Consider the following 13826-nt stretch of genomic DNA (forward strand, 5'->3'; position numbering starts at 1 on the left):
ATCCCAATGATATTTCTATTTCTGATGCTGAAACACAATCAGGTGATGAACATGAACCTAGTGATAATGTTAAAGATAATGTTCATGTTGATGCTCAACCTAGCAATAACAATGATGTAGAGATTGAACCTGCTGTTGATCTTGATAACCCACAATCAAAGAATCAACGTTATGATAAGAGAGATTTTGTTGCTAGGAAGCACGGTAGAGAAAGAGAACCATGGGTTCAGAAACCCATGCCCTTTCCTCCTAAACCATCCAAGACAAAGGATGATGAGGATTTTGAGTGCTTTGCTAAAATGATTAGACATATCTTCTTACATATGCGCTTAACTGATATGCTTAAAGTAAATCCTTATCCTAAGAATATGAAGGATATCATTACAAATAAAAGAAAGATACCGGAAGCTGAAATTTCCACCATGCTTGCTAATTATACTTCTAAGGGAGGAATACCAAAGAAACTTGGAGATCCAGGGGTACCAACTATACCATGCTCCATTAAAAGAAATTATGTTAAAACTGCTTTATGTGATCTTGGAGCCGGTGTTAGTGTTATGCCTCTCTCTTTATATCATAGACTTGAATTGAATAAGTTGACACCTACTGAAATATCTTTGCAAATGGCTGATAAATCAACTGCTATACCTGTCGGCATTTGTGAGGATGTGCCTGTTGTGGTTGCAAATGTCACTATCTTAACGAACTTTGTTATTCTTGATATTCCCGAGGACGATAGTATGTCGATTATCCTTGGTAGACCCTTTTTGAATACTGCAGGGGCTGTTATTGATTGCAACAAAGGCAATGTCACTTTTTATGTTAATGGTAATGAGCATACGGTACACTTTCCGAGGAAACAACCTCAAGTACATAGCATCAATTCTATTGGAAAAATTCCAACTACCATTATTGGATGTTTTGAATTTCCTCTTCCTACTGTCAAGAAAAAGTATGATATTCTTATTGTTGGGGACGTTCATATCCTCGTTGAGGTAACCTAGTGTTATTCAAAAAAATTCCGGTTCCGTGTTATTTGAAATGAGTTTGTTAACAAGACTTGATCAACCTTGTTAGTGGATTCATTTTGATGATCATGAGATGGATGAAACTAGAAGGTACAACCTTCTGTACCCTCTTTTTACTTTCTGTTATTTAGATTAAATAAAACAAAAATAGTATTATCCGTCTGTTTTCTGATTTATCCATGCAATAAAAAATATCCAGAAAATAAAAGTGCTCCAAATGCCCTGCAAATTTAGTATGATTTTTATGGAATATTTGAGGATTTTAGGCACTAAAAACACTGCAGGAGGGGCAAGCACCTGGCCACGAGGGTGGAGGGCGCGCCCACACCCCCTGGGCGCGCCCCCCTATCTCGTGGGCCCATGGTGGCCCCCTCCACTTATGCCAGCACCCCCACACTCCATATTCTTCCCAGAAAAATCCCCATCGAGCTCAAGCATGAGTTCTAGCTCATTTTGCTGCGATTTTCGATCTCTTTGCTCAAAGCTCCATTCACAAAACTGCTTTGGGAGATTGTTGCTTGGTATGTGACTCCTTCATTGGTCCAATTAGTTTTTGTTCTAGTGCTTTATTCGTTGCAAATTTTTGCTGCATAGGTGACCATGTTCTTGAGCTTGCATGTTAAATTTATAAGGTCCCAAGTAATTCTAATGCATGATATAGGCTCTAGGCACTTGTAGGAGTAGTTGCTACCAATCTTGTTTGGTTTTATTCCCTTTTATTTTGAAGTTATTAAAATTTTAGAAAAAAATTTAGAAAAAGAATTATGTCTAGGAGAATGTACCAAGGTGGTTCCTCAGTAAAGAAAGGGCCCAGGATTGCTATGCATGAGAAAGACGATGAACTACCGAGGGACGCAGAAGTACGAGCTTGTGAGTGGCCATCCGACGATTTTATGGTCGAAGCAGGCTTTAAGGAGGAATTTGACGTGTATGTGCGTAATGCCGATCTGGAGGACTTCTTACAAGATAAGTGTCCTCAGTACTATCAATTGACTGATTCATTTGTGCGAAGGTTTATATATAAATGTACACGTAATTCTCCGAGTGTCCTATTTGATATCTATGATACATCTTATACCATGGACTTAGAGGATTTTACAACTGCTTGCAAACTTCCACAGTGGGGTAATATTAATGATCCCCACAAATCTGAATTTAGAGATTTTCTTGCTAGTATTACTGTGGAAGAATCTAGGGACATAGCACAAACTACCATAGGGAGCATTCATTTTCCTGCTATACATTATTTTGCTCTCTTCATTGGTAGATGCATTAATGGTAAAGATGAAGCATGTCATATGTGTGTCCATGATCTCCGTGTCCTCAAGAGTGCCGTGTTAAGTTATAAAGATTATAACTTGCGGGCAATAGTTGCACGTAGGTTGCATAATAATGGTAGGGCTAGAGATTTATTTGGAGGAATTTATGCGACCGGTGTGGCTAATTATCTTGGTATAGCCCCACGAGAGGGTGATATGATGTTGCCTCCTGCTTATTTAGATTATGACGCTATGGTCAAACATCATTTTCTTAGGAGGAATGAAAAAAATCCTTCAGTATCGACTAATCTTTGACAGACATTGCTCTGTCCATGTTACTCTTCCTGCTCCTCTCCTTTTTTATTACCAAGCAAAAGGAAGATATGTTGTTACCAGGGAGGAAGCAGCTAAACACGAGGGGAGAGCGGAGGCGTCTCGCCAACATGCCGCAGCTCAGGAGGCATTTGCTGCTGCATCTCTGTACGACCCCAGTTACAACTACGGATATCAGCCAGGCTACCCTTGGCATTAGACCAACTTAGGCCAAAAGCCTAAGCTTGGGGGGCACGTATTTCTCACCGACTTTACATTCATGTTCACACACTATTCTAGTCGTCGGAGCTCATACTCATTCATTGTATTATCCATGTTAGTTTAATTTCTTTTTCTCACTTTCTTCTTGTGTGTTTGATAAACCTCAAGAAAAACCAAAAAATTAGTTTGTTTAATTTCCATGCTTGTAGTAGAAATTAAAATGAAAACCCAAAAAGATTTATCGTTCTTCTTCTTACTTGTTGGGAGCTTTCTCATGTAAATAGTTCTATTTTCTTTTCTTTCCTTTGGGGGTCAAGAATAGAAGACCATATTGAAAATGTTTAGTGGCTCTCATATGCATGATTGATTATTTAACTTAGAGCCCATATTACTTTGTCTTCTCTCTTGAGTTGAATGCTTGCAGATTCCAACTTAGTCCAATGCACGTGCACTATTATTATTATACACATCGTTCGGTCGTGCAAGTGAAAGGCAATAATGACGATATATGATGGACTGATTGAGATGAGAAAAGCTGGTATGAACTCGACCTCTCTTGTTTTTTTAAATATGATGAGTTCATCGTTCCTGATTTAGCTTATTATGAAGTAAACATATTTGCAATGACATTTAAAGATTATAGTATGATGAGATGGTATGATGAGATGGTATCCTCCTTTGAATTAATTGAGTGAATCGACTTGGCACATGTCCACGCTTGTAGTTGAAACAAATCAACATAGCCTTCATGATATCTATGTTCATGGTAGATTATATCCTACTCATGCTTGTACTCAGTGTGAATTAATTCTAATGCATGTTTATGACTGTTGTCGCTCTCTCAGTTGGTCGCCTCCCAGTCTTCTGCTAGCCTTCACCTGTACTAAGCGGGAATACTGCTTGTGCATCCGAACTCCTTAAACCCCAAAATTATTCCATATGAGTCCACCATACCTACCTATATGCGGTATTTACCTGCCGTTCCAAGTAAATTTATATGTGCCAAACTCCAAACCTTCAAATGATATTCTGTTTTTTTTGCTCGAGCAGCTCATGTTTCAACTAGGGCTGCCTATATCTTTCATGCTAGGTGGGTTATTCTCAAGAGGAGTGGACTCCACTCCTCATTCACAAGAAAGGGCCGGTAACCGGGATGCCCAGTCCTATGATCCAAAAGATTCAAAGCAAATCAATATAATTAAACAAAACTCCCCTAGGGCTGTTGTTAGTTGGAGGCACTCGTCGTTTCGAGCAAGCCATGGATTGATGCTTGTTGGTGGTGGGGGAGTATAAACTTTTACCATTCTGTTTGGGAACTGCCTATAATGCATGTAGTATGGAAGATACAACCATCTCATAGTTGTTGCGTTGACAGTGAAAGTATGCCGCTCAAAATATTATTCAATCTCTATTTTAAAATCGAGCTCTGGCACCTCTACAAATCCCTGCTTCCCTCTGCGAAGGGCCTATCTATATACTTTTATGTTGAGTCATCACCTTCTTATTAAAAAGCACCCGCTGGAGAGCACACTGTCATTTGCATTCATTACTATTGGTTTATATTGGGTATGACTTGACTGGATCTCTTTTACCATGAATTACAATGTCTAGTCAGTCCTTGATCTTTAAAGGTGCTCTGCATTTATGTTTTGCGGTCTAAGAAAAGGCTAGCGAGATACCATTTTGCTATATCATGTTATGATTGTTTTGAAAAAGTGTTGTCATCCGAGTTTTATTATTATGGCTCGCTAGGTGATTATGCCATTGATATGAGTAATTGTGAGACCTAGGTGTTATTATGAGTATGGTTAGTTCATAATGTTTGCTGAAACCTGAATGCTGGCTTTGCATGTTTACAACAAGAAGAGGAAACAGAGTTTGTAAAAGTTTTTCTTTATCACTTTCAGTTTATCAACTGAATTGCCTGAGGACAAGAAAAGGTTTAAGCTTGGGGGAGTTGATACGTCTCCAACGTATCTACTTTTCCAAACACTTTTGTCCTTGTTTTGGACTCTAACTTGCATGATTTGAATGAAACTAACCCGGACTGACGTTGTTTTCAGCAGAACTGCCATGATGTTGTTTTATGTGTAGAAAACAAAAGCTCTCGGAATGACCTAAAAATCCACGGAGACAAGTTTTGGAAAATATAAAAAATACTGGCGAAAGAATCAAGACCAGGGGACCCACACCCTTTAGTACCGGGTGGTGGCTACAACCGGTACAAAAGGCCACCCCTATAGTACCGGTTGTAGCCACCACCCGGTACTAAAGGGGGTGCGCTGGCTCCAGGCGGTGCGCAAGTTTAGTCCCACCTCGCTAGTCGAGGAGCGCCGAGGCCAGTTTATAAGCGCCGAGACAAGTTTTGGAAAATATAAAAAATACTGGTGAAAGAATCAAGACTAGGGGGGCCACACCCTGTCCACGAGGGTGGGGGCGCGCCCACCCCTCCTGGGCGCGACCCCTATCTCGTGGGCCCCCTGACGCTCCACCGACCTCAACTCCAACTCCATATATTCCGTTTCACGGAGAAAAAAATCAGAGAGAAAGTTTCATCGCGTTTTACGATACGGAGCCGCCGCCAATCCCTAATCTCTCTCGGGAGGGCTGATCTGGAGTCCGTTCGGGGCTCCGAAGAGGGGGATTCGTCGCCGTCGTCATCATCAACCATCCTCCATCACCAATTTCATGATGCTCACCGCCGTGCGTGAGTAATTCCATCGTAGGCTTGCTGGACGGTGATGGGTTGGATGAGATTTACCATGTAATCAAGTTAGGGTTTGATCCCTAGTATCCACTATGTTCTGAGATTGATGTTGCTATGACTTTTCTATGCTTAATGCTTGTCACTAGGGCCCGAGTGACATGATTTCAGATCTGAACCCATTATGTTTTCATGAATATATGTGTGTTCTTGATCCTATCTTGCAAGTCTATAGTCACCTATTATGTGTTATGATCCGACAACCCCGAAGTGACAATAATCGGGATACTTCTCGGTGATGACCGTAGTTTGAGGAGTTCATGTATTCACTATTTGCTAATGCTTTGTTCCGGTTCTCTATTAAAAGGAGGCCTTAATATCCCTTAGTTTCCGCTAGGACCCCGCTGCCACGGGAGGGTAGGACAAAAGATGTCATGCAAGTTGTTTGACATAAGCACGTATGACTATATACGGAATACATGCCTACATTACATTGATGAATTGGAGCTAGTTCTGTGTCACCCTATGTTATAGCTATTACATGAGGAATCGCATCCGATATAATTATCCATCACTGATCCAATGCCTACGAGCTTTTCACATATTGTGTTTCGCTTATTTATCATTACCGTTGCTACTGTTACCATTTCTATCACACTACGTTGCTACTAAATACTTTGCTGCAGATACTAAGTTATCCAGGTGTGGTTGAATTGACAACTCAACTGCTAATACTTAAGAATATTCTTTGGCTCCCCTTATGTTGAATCAATAAATTTGGGTTGAATATTTTATCCTCGAAATCTGTTGCGATCCCCTACACTTGTGGGTTATCAGGCCGCTTTGGCCCAGTAGGTGGGCTTTTTTTATTTAGATTTTGTCTCAACAAAAAATTAGTTTTTTTCTTTTCTACTTTATTTATTTTCGTTTATTTATTTCTGAATATTTTTTCTTTAGGTACAAAAAATTACAAACTTTCGGTTAGTGCGAGTAGTTTTCAAATTTGAATAGTTTAATTTTTCTAAAAAAAAATTGTCTCACAAAAATTTAGTATTTTTTTTCTACTTTATTTATTTTCATTTATTTATTTCTGAATATTTTTTCTATAGTTACAAAAAATTACAAACTTTCTGTTAGTGCCAGTAGTTTTAAAATTTGAATAGTTTAAATTTGAATTATTTGACGAACTAATTTGTAGACGAAGTGCATCCAGTTTTTGCACATAAAATTTATTCGCGTTTCAAATGCCAAAACACATAAGTACCCTAACTATTATAAAGATTCCCTCCGGTTTGTTCGAAGCGGCACTTTCCAGATATATAAGTCTGAAAAGTCACTACAGAAGAAAGTGATGACGGTGAAGCCTATCACATGCCAGTGTGGGATTTTTGTGTGTGAAACTTTTTCTTCGCGTGTGTCCCCTTGCGCCGTAACCATGGACAATCTTCATCATTTAACTGGATGCTCAGATCAATATTCTCTTTGAATGGAGCAGTTTCATCAAACTTTTCATAATCTTCTGACATGTCTGTCTTGTCATCCACTCCCATGATGTTTCTTTTCCCTGAAAGAACTATGTGGCGCTTTGGCTCATCGTATGATCCATTCACTTCCTTATCTTTTCTTTTTCTCGGCCTAGTAGACATGTCTTTGACATAGAAAACCTGCGCCACATCATTGGCTAGAACGAATGGTTCGTCTGCGTACGCAAGATTGTTGAGATCCACTGTTGTCATTCCATACTGCGGGTCTTCTGTTACCCCGCCTCATGTCATATTGACCCATTTGCACCGAAACAAAGGGACCTTCAAACCACCTCCATAGTTAAGTTTCCATATGTCCTCTATGTAACCATAATACATTTCCTTTCTTGTGTTGGTTGTTGCATCAAAGCGGACACCACTGTTTTGGTTGGTGCTCTTCTTATCTTGGGCGATCATGTAAAATGTATTCCCATTTATCTCATACCCTTTGAAAGTCATTATATTCGAAGATGGTAACCGGGACAACAAGTACAGGTCATCTTCAATATCGCCATCATGCATGGCACATGTCTGCAACCAATCGGCGAAAGTCCTCGTTTGTTCACGTGTAATCCAGTCGTCAGACTACTCCGGGTGTTTGGAGTGTAGAAAATTCTTGTGTTCCTCCATATACGGAGCCACCAAGGTGGAATTCTGTAGAACTCTGTAGTGTGCTTCAGTGAGAGAATTCCCGTCCATACATATTATTTGATCCCCTCCTAGCGTGCCTTTTTCAACCAGTCTGCCCTTATGCCGCGATTCAGGAACACCAATCGGCTTAAGGTCAGGAATAGAGTCAATACAAAACTCAATGACCTCCTCATTTTCATGGCCCTTCGAGATGCTTCCTTCTGGCCTAGCACGGATATGAACATATTTCTTCAAGACTGCCATGAACCTCTCAAAGGGGAACATATTGTGTAAAAATACATGACCCAAAATGTTAATCTCTTCGCAAAGGTGAACTAGGACGTGCGTCATGATGTTGAAGAAGGATGGTGGGAACACCAACTCGAAACTGACAAGACATTGAACGAAATCATTCTGTAACCTTGTTATGATTTCTGGATCGATTACCTTCTGAGAGATTGCATTGAGGAATGCACATAGCTTCACAATGACTAATCGAACGTTTTCCGGTAGAAGCCCCCCCAATGCAACAGGAAGCAGTTGCGTCATAATCACGTGGCAGTCATGAGACATTAGGTTCTGGAACTTTTTCTCTGCCATATTTAGTATTCCCTTTATATTTGACGAGAAGCCAGACAGTACCTTCATACTGAGCAGGCATTTAAAGAAGATTTTCTTCTCTTCTTTGGTAAGAGCGTAGCTGGCCTGACCCTGATGTATACCGTCTTTTCCGTGCATACATTGCTGGTCCTCCCGTGCCTCCGGTGTATCTTTTGTCTTCCCATACACGCCCAAGAAGCCAAGAAGGGTCACGCAAATATTCTTTGTCACGTGCATCATGTCGATTGCGGAGCGGACCTCTAGGTCTTTCCAATAGGGCAGGTCCCAAAATATAGATTTCTTCTTCCACATGGGTGCGCGTCCGTAAGCGTCCTTCGGAACAGGTTGTCCGCCAGGACCCTTTCCAAAGATTACCTTCAAATCCTTGACCATATCATGTACATCAACACCAGTACGGTGGCGAGGCTTCGTCCGGTGATCCGCCTCACCTTTGAAATGCTTGCCTTTCTTTCTTACGGGATGCCTGCTCGGAAGAAATCGACGATGTCCTAGGTATACATTCTTCCTACAACTATCCAAATATATACTGTCGGTATCATCCAAACAGTGCGTGCATCCGCGGTATCCCTTGTTTGTATGTCCTGAAAGGTTACTGAGAGCAGGCCAATCATTGATGGTCACGAACAGGAATGCCTTTAGGTCAAATTCTTCTTGTTTGTGCTTATCCCACGCACGTACACCTTTTCCATTCCACAACTGTAATAGTTCTTCAACTAATGGCCTTAGGTACACATCAATGTCGTTGCCGGGTTGCTTAGGGCCTTGGATGAGCACTGTCATCATAATGAACTTTCGCTTCATGCACAACCAAGGAGGAAGGTTATACAAACATAGATTCACAGGTCACGTGCTATGGTTGCTGCTCTGCTCCCCAAAAGGATTAATGCCATCTGCGCTTAGATCAAACCATACGTTCCTTGGGTCACCTGCAAACTCCTCCCTATACTTTCTCTCAATTTTTCTCCACTGCGACCCATCAGCGGGTACTCTCAACTTTCCGTCTTTCTTACGGTTTCTCCGTGCCATCGCATCGCCTTGGCATGCTCTTTGTTTTGAAACAAACATTTCAACCGTGGTATTATAGGAGCACACCACATCACCTTCGCAGGAATCTTCTTCCTGGGGCGCTCGCCCTCGACATCACCAGGGTCATCGCGGCTGATCTTATAGCGCAATGCACCGTATACCGGGCACGCGTTCAAATCCTCGTACTCACCACAGTAGAGGATGCAGTCATTAGGGCATGCATGTATCTTCTGCACCTCTAAACCTAGAGGGCAGACAGCCTTCTTCGCTTCGTACGTACTCTCGGGGAATTCGTTGTCCTTTGGAAGCATATTCTTTATCATTACCAGCAACTTTCCAAATCCCTTGTCAGATAGACCATTCTCTGCCTTCCATTGCAGCAATTCCAGTGTGGTGCCCAGCTTTTTCTTGTCTCCTTCGCAATTCGGGTACAACAATTTCTTGTGATCCTCTAACATGCGCTGCAACTTCTTCTTCTCCTTTTCACTTGCGCAGTTTCTCTTTGCATCGGCAATGGCCCGACCTAGATCATCAACGGGCTCATCTGATGTCTCTTCTTCAGCTTCTTCCCGCATGGCCGGCTCAGCTTCTTCCCCCATTGTTGTATCATCGTATTCAGGGAACCCATGGCCAGGATAGCTATCGTCGTCCTCTTCTTCTTTATTGTCTTCCACGATAACCCCTCTTTCTCCGTGCTTGGTCCAAACATTATAGTGGGGCATGAAACCGGACTCAAATAGGTGGACGTGAATGGTTCTTGAGTTAGAGTAATTGTGACCATTCTTACAGCCAGCACATGGACAAGGCATAAAACCATCCGCCCGCTTGTTTGCCTGAGCCGCAATCAGAAAAGTACGCACACCATCAATGAATTGGGGAGAGCATCGGTCATCGTACATCCATTGCTGGCGCATCTTCATTACACACCACCGAATAGACCAAATTAATACAAGTTCATACATAAAGTTCATATACAACATTTAAATGCAACATACAAATAACTCTCTAGCTAAAGAATTTAAATGCAACAACAAATGCGATCAAGATCGCAACTAAGGTAACAATTGATCCAACAGCATAATGATACCAAGCCACACTACATTTTCTAATCTTTCTAATCTTCAACCGCATTTTCTCCATCTTGATCTTGTGATCATCGACGACATCGGCAACATGCAACTCCAATTCCATCTTCTCCCCCTCAATTCTTTTCAATTTTTCTTTCAAATACTCATTTTCTCTTTCAACTAAATTTAACCTCTCTACAATAGGGTCGGTTGGAATTTCTGGTTCACATACCTCCTAGATAAAAATATCTATGTCAACTTGATGGCCACAATTTGTCATAAACATGAAATACAACAAATAGTTTTAAAAGAGAATATACCACATCTGAATCGTAACACGGACGAGGGCCGACAGGGACGGATATCAAAACCATGTCACTATGTATAACAAACAATGTACGGTAAGATAATTATACAAGTAACTATATATCTAAATCACACAAACATGATTTCTTTTATATAAAAAAGATAAGAACAAGAGGCTCACCACAAGGTGGTGCCGGCGACGGGTCGGTGCGGACGATCGACGGTGGTTACGACGGAGACGGGAAGACACTAAGTAAACCACTCCTACATATGCAAACTAAGAGTTATTTTAAGCTCAAATTGCATATAAATCAAATATACTACCACATATAATTCCTCCCAAATTACTAAAACCCACAAATTAATCATTATATAAAGCATTGCAAGAGCTAATCTAGCAATGAGAGATGAAAAGACAAAGTTGCTAACCTTTGTGATCACTTGAGTGGATGGGGGCCTTCAAATCTTGACAAAATTTGGGCAAAATGTGTGATGAGCTCGAGGGGAGAAGAGGAAGAACAAAGAGGAGGAGAGGGGAAAGGGGGAAAAACAGAGCGAGCTGGACGAAGGGTTTATATGCAGGATGACCTATAGTACCGGATCGTGGCAAGAACCGGTACTAAAGGTGCTGGACGGGCCCCAGTCTAACAACATTCTGCCACCACACCTTTTAGTACCGGTTCGTGGCACGAACCGGTGCTAAAGGTTCCGCACGAACCGGTACTAAAGAGAGCGGCCCGCCTAGCCGTTGGAACCGGCACTAATGGTCACATTAGTGCCAATTTAATTTTAAGTCGAGACTAATGAGCTGCACATTAGACCCTTCTTTTACTAGTGTTAGTATATAGGTACATCTATTTTTAAATAAATGGAAGTCAAGTACGTATTTTGGAACGGAGGGAGTACCTAGAAAGGCCGGATTGGGCGGGTAAGTGTTGCCATCTCGTTATCCGTTTTAGCTGGGTTGATTTCGCCCATCAAGCCCATGTCGTTATCTCAGCCAGCCCATTCTCACTGCTAGTGTATTCCTCGCCCCTGCACTCTCGCCTGTTCGTTTCACTTCCACCCGAGGCGACGACGTAGAAGACGCCGGCGACGACGTAGCTGGCCACCGGCGGGAGCAATGCGTCGGGCGCCCAGTGCGCCGGGGCTGGGCTCAGGGGCCCCACCGCACTGCCTGGCGGGCGCGTGGTCGCGGCCGCGGCGGCCCCGCGGCACCGAGTTCTGGTAGCGCTCCTGCTCATCGCCTTGCCCCGGTCGCCTCTACGTTTTCTATGCTTTATTGCTCTGCTGTGGACTAGATCAACGTCTCTGTTGCGCCCATTACACGGTTTTACACCGATCGATTAGCAGGGAATATCGAGGGGTATGTTAATGATGATATAATCGGATTCAACCCAGACTGATTTTACTGCTCACGTACATAGCCTAGCTAGCTGACCCTGTCATGCAAGCCATCAGACGCATGCAACACGAACTATAGTACTCCCTCGGTAAACTGATATAAAATCTTTTAGATTGCTACTTTAATGATCTAAAAGATGTTATATTAGTTTACAAAGGATTTTTTATTGTGGGTAGTTTACAAAGGAATTAATTAACAGGGGTACTAAGTCCAGTACTAGTCTTCCAAACAGCCCCTGAAACGCCTTCATACATCCGCATTTCATCTCCCTATAGTAAACTGGCATTAGCGGTGCCACTTTACCAAATGCTCTGTTAACGGCCAAATGGAACCGTGAATTTCTTGTAATCTTGTTCATCCATCACGGGTGGTTGATGGAGCATGTGTGGCTGCCTCAGCAGATCCATCAACTGCCAATATAAAAAACAGGAGGATGAAAGTTGTGTTAGGCTTCATAGATTCACATATATTTGACCTCAAAGAACAGAGGAAGGATGTTTCAGGAGTAACTTATTTGGTGTGCATGAATGCACCAACAAATGATCGTTCAGACATACTGCTTTCCAAGGATGAATAGGTGCTGTAGGAATCCAAGTAAGCAGAAGTTTTACTAGGAGGGTACCTGCATCGTTGGGTTGCCATCCCCACCCAGTCCTCCTTCCCTGCCTCCTCCGCCGCCCTCGAGGCCCGTGGGATCAAAACATGGAAGCTCGCGGGAATGGGAGTGTAGGATTGAGTAATTGAGTAGATTTGTGAGAGAGTAGCTGTATTGTGTAGTAGGAGTTCGAGTCGGTGTAACCTCGTCGATGCTCGTATCGTCGTACCGATCTTGTATACTTTCTACTTCCTTCTATAAAAATATGGTACGTTTTTGACGTACTCTCAAAAAAAAAACAGATGGAGAACAAAATATGTTACTACCGGACCAAAATCGTCTCACATTGCGCCTCATAAGTTTAGCCACGGAACATGTCCAGTGTTACTAGAGAGGGATCGAGGATAAGAAGACCACCGTCGAAAAAGATAGAGTGGTGGTGGTGGACCAGCAAAGGACGATTGTCGCACGTGACGGGTCAAAAGCGTGTCGCGCATGCTGAGCAGGTGTGACCGGCCCATAAGTTCAGCCGGCCAGATGATTGTAAATTGTTGTTTATCTTAGAGTAACTTCAACCCAACGATCCATTTTGTTAGTTTGAGTCATCCGGACACAAAATTTAATTCAATGGGGCAACCCAAAAAGATGCATGTGTCCGCTTGATGTTCATTTACTGTCCTTCTCAACCCAAACTTGGCCCAAATACAGGCATAAATGGGTACGAAGCGGACATAGGCCGACGCTCTCGTCGCCCGTTGTCGTCCGCTCGTGTCCACCCCTAGTCCCACCTATCAGTCATTGCGCACGAGCTGGCGTCTACCTCCACAACCGTCGCGAGGAGGAGCGAGGCCACTACCGCGCTCACCGGCGTAGCCCGTTGCCGTCCCCACCCAGTCCTCCTTCCCTGCCTCCTTCGCCGCCCTCGAGGCCCGTGCTCGCCGGCGCAGGCTGCCGCCGCGCTCACTGGCACAGGCCATTGCCATCCCCACCTAGTCCTCCTTCCCCACCTCCCCCGTCGTTCTCGGGGCCCTGCACGCGCTCCGCATTGTGCACACCGACCTCAAGCTGGCTAGGCAAGCCGGCGGCGCTGGCGCTGGGGCTCGCATCCGGGCGCTCCCTCGCGGGGCT

This window comes from Triticum dicoccoides, chromosome 7B (assembly GCF_002162155.2).
Source record: "Triticum dicoccoides isolate Atlit2015 ecotype Zavitan chromosome 7B, WEW_v2.0, whole genome shotgun sequence".
In the NCBI taxonomy this organism is placed as follows: domain Eukaryota; kingdom Viridiplantae; phylum Streptophyta; class Magnoliopsida; order Poales; family Poaceae; genus Triticum; species Triticum dicoccoides.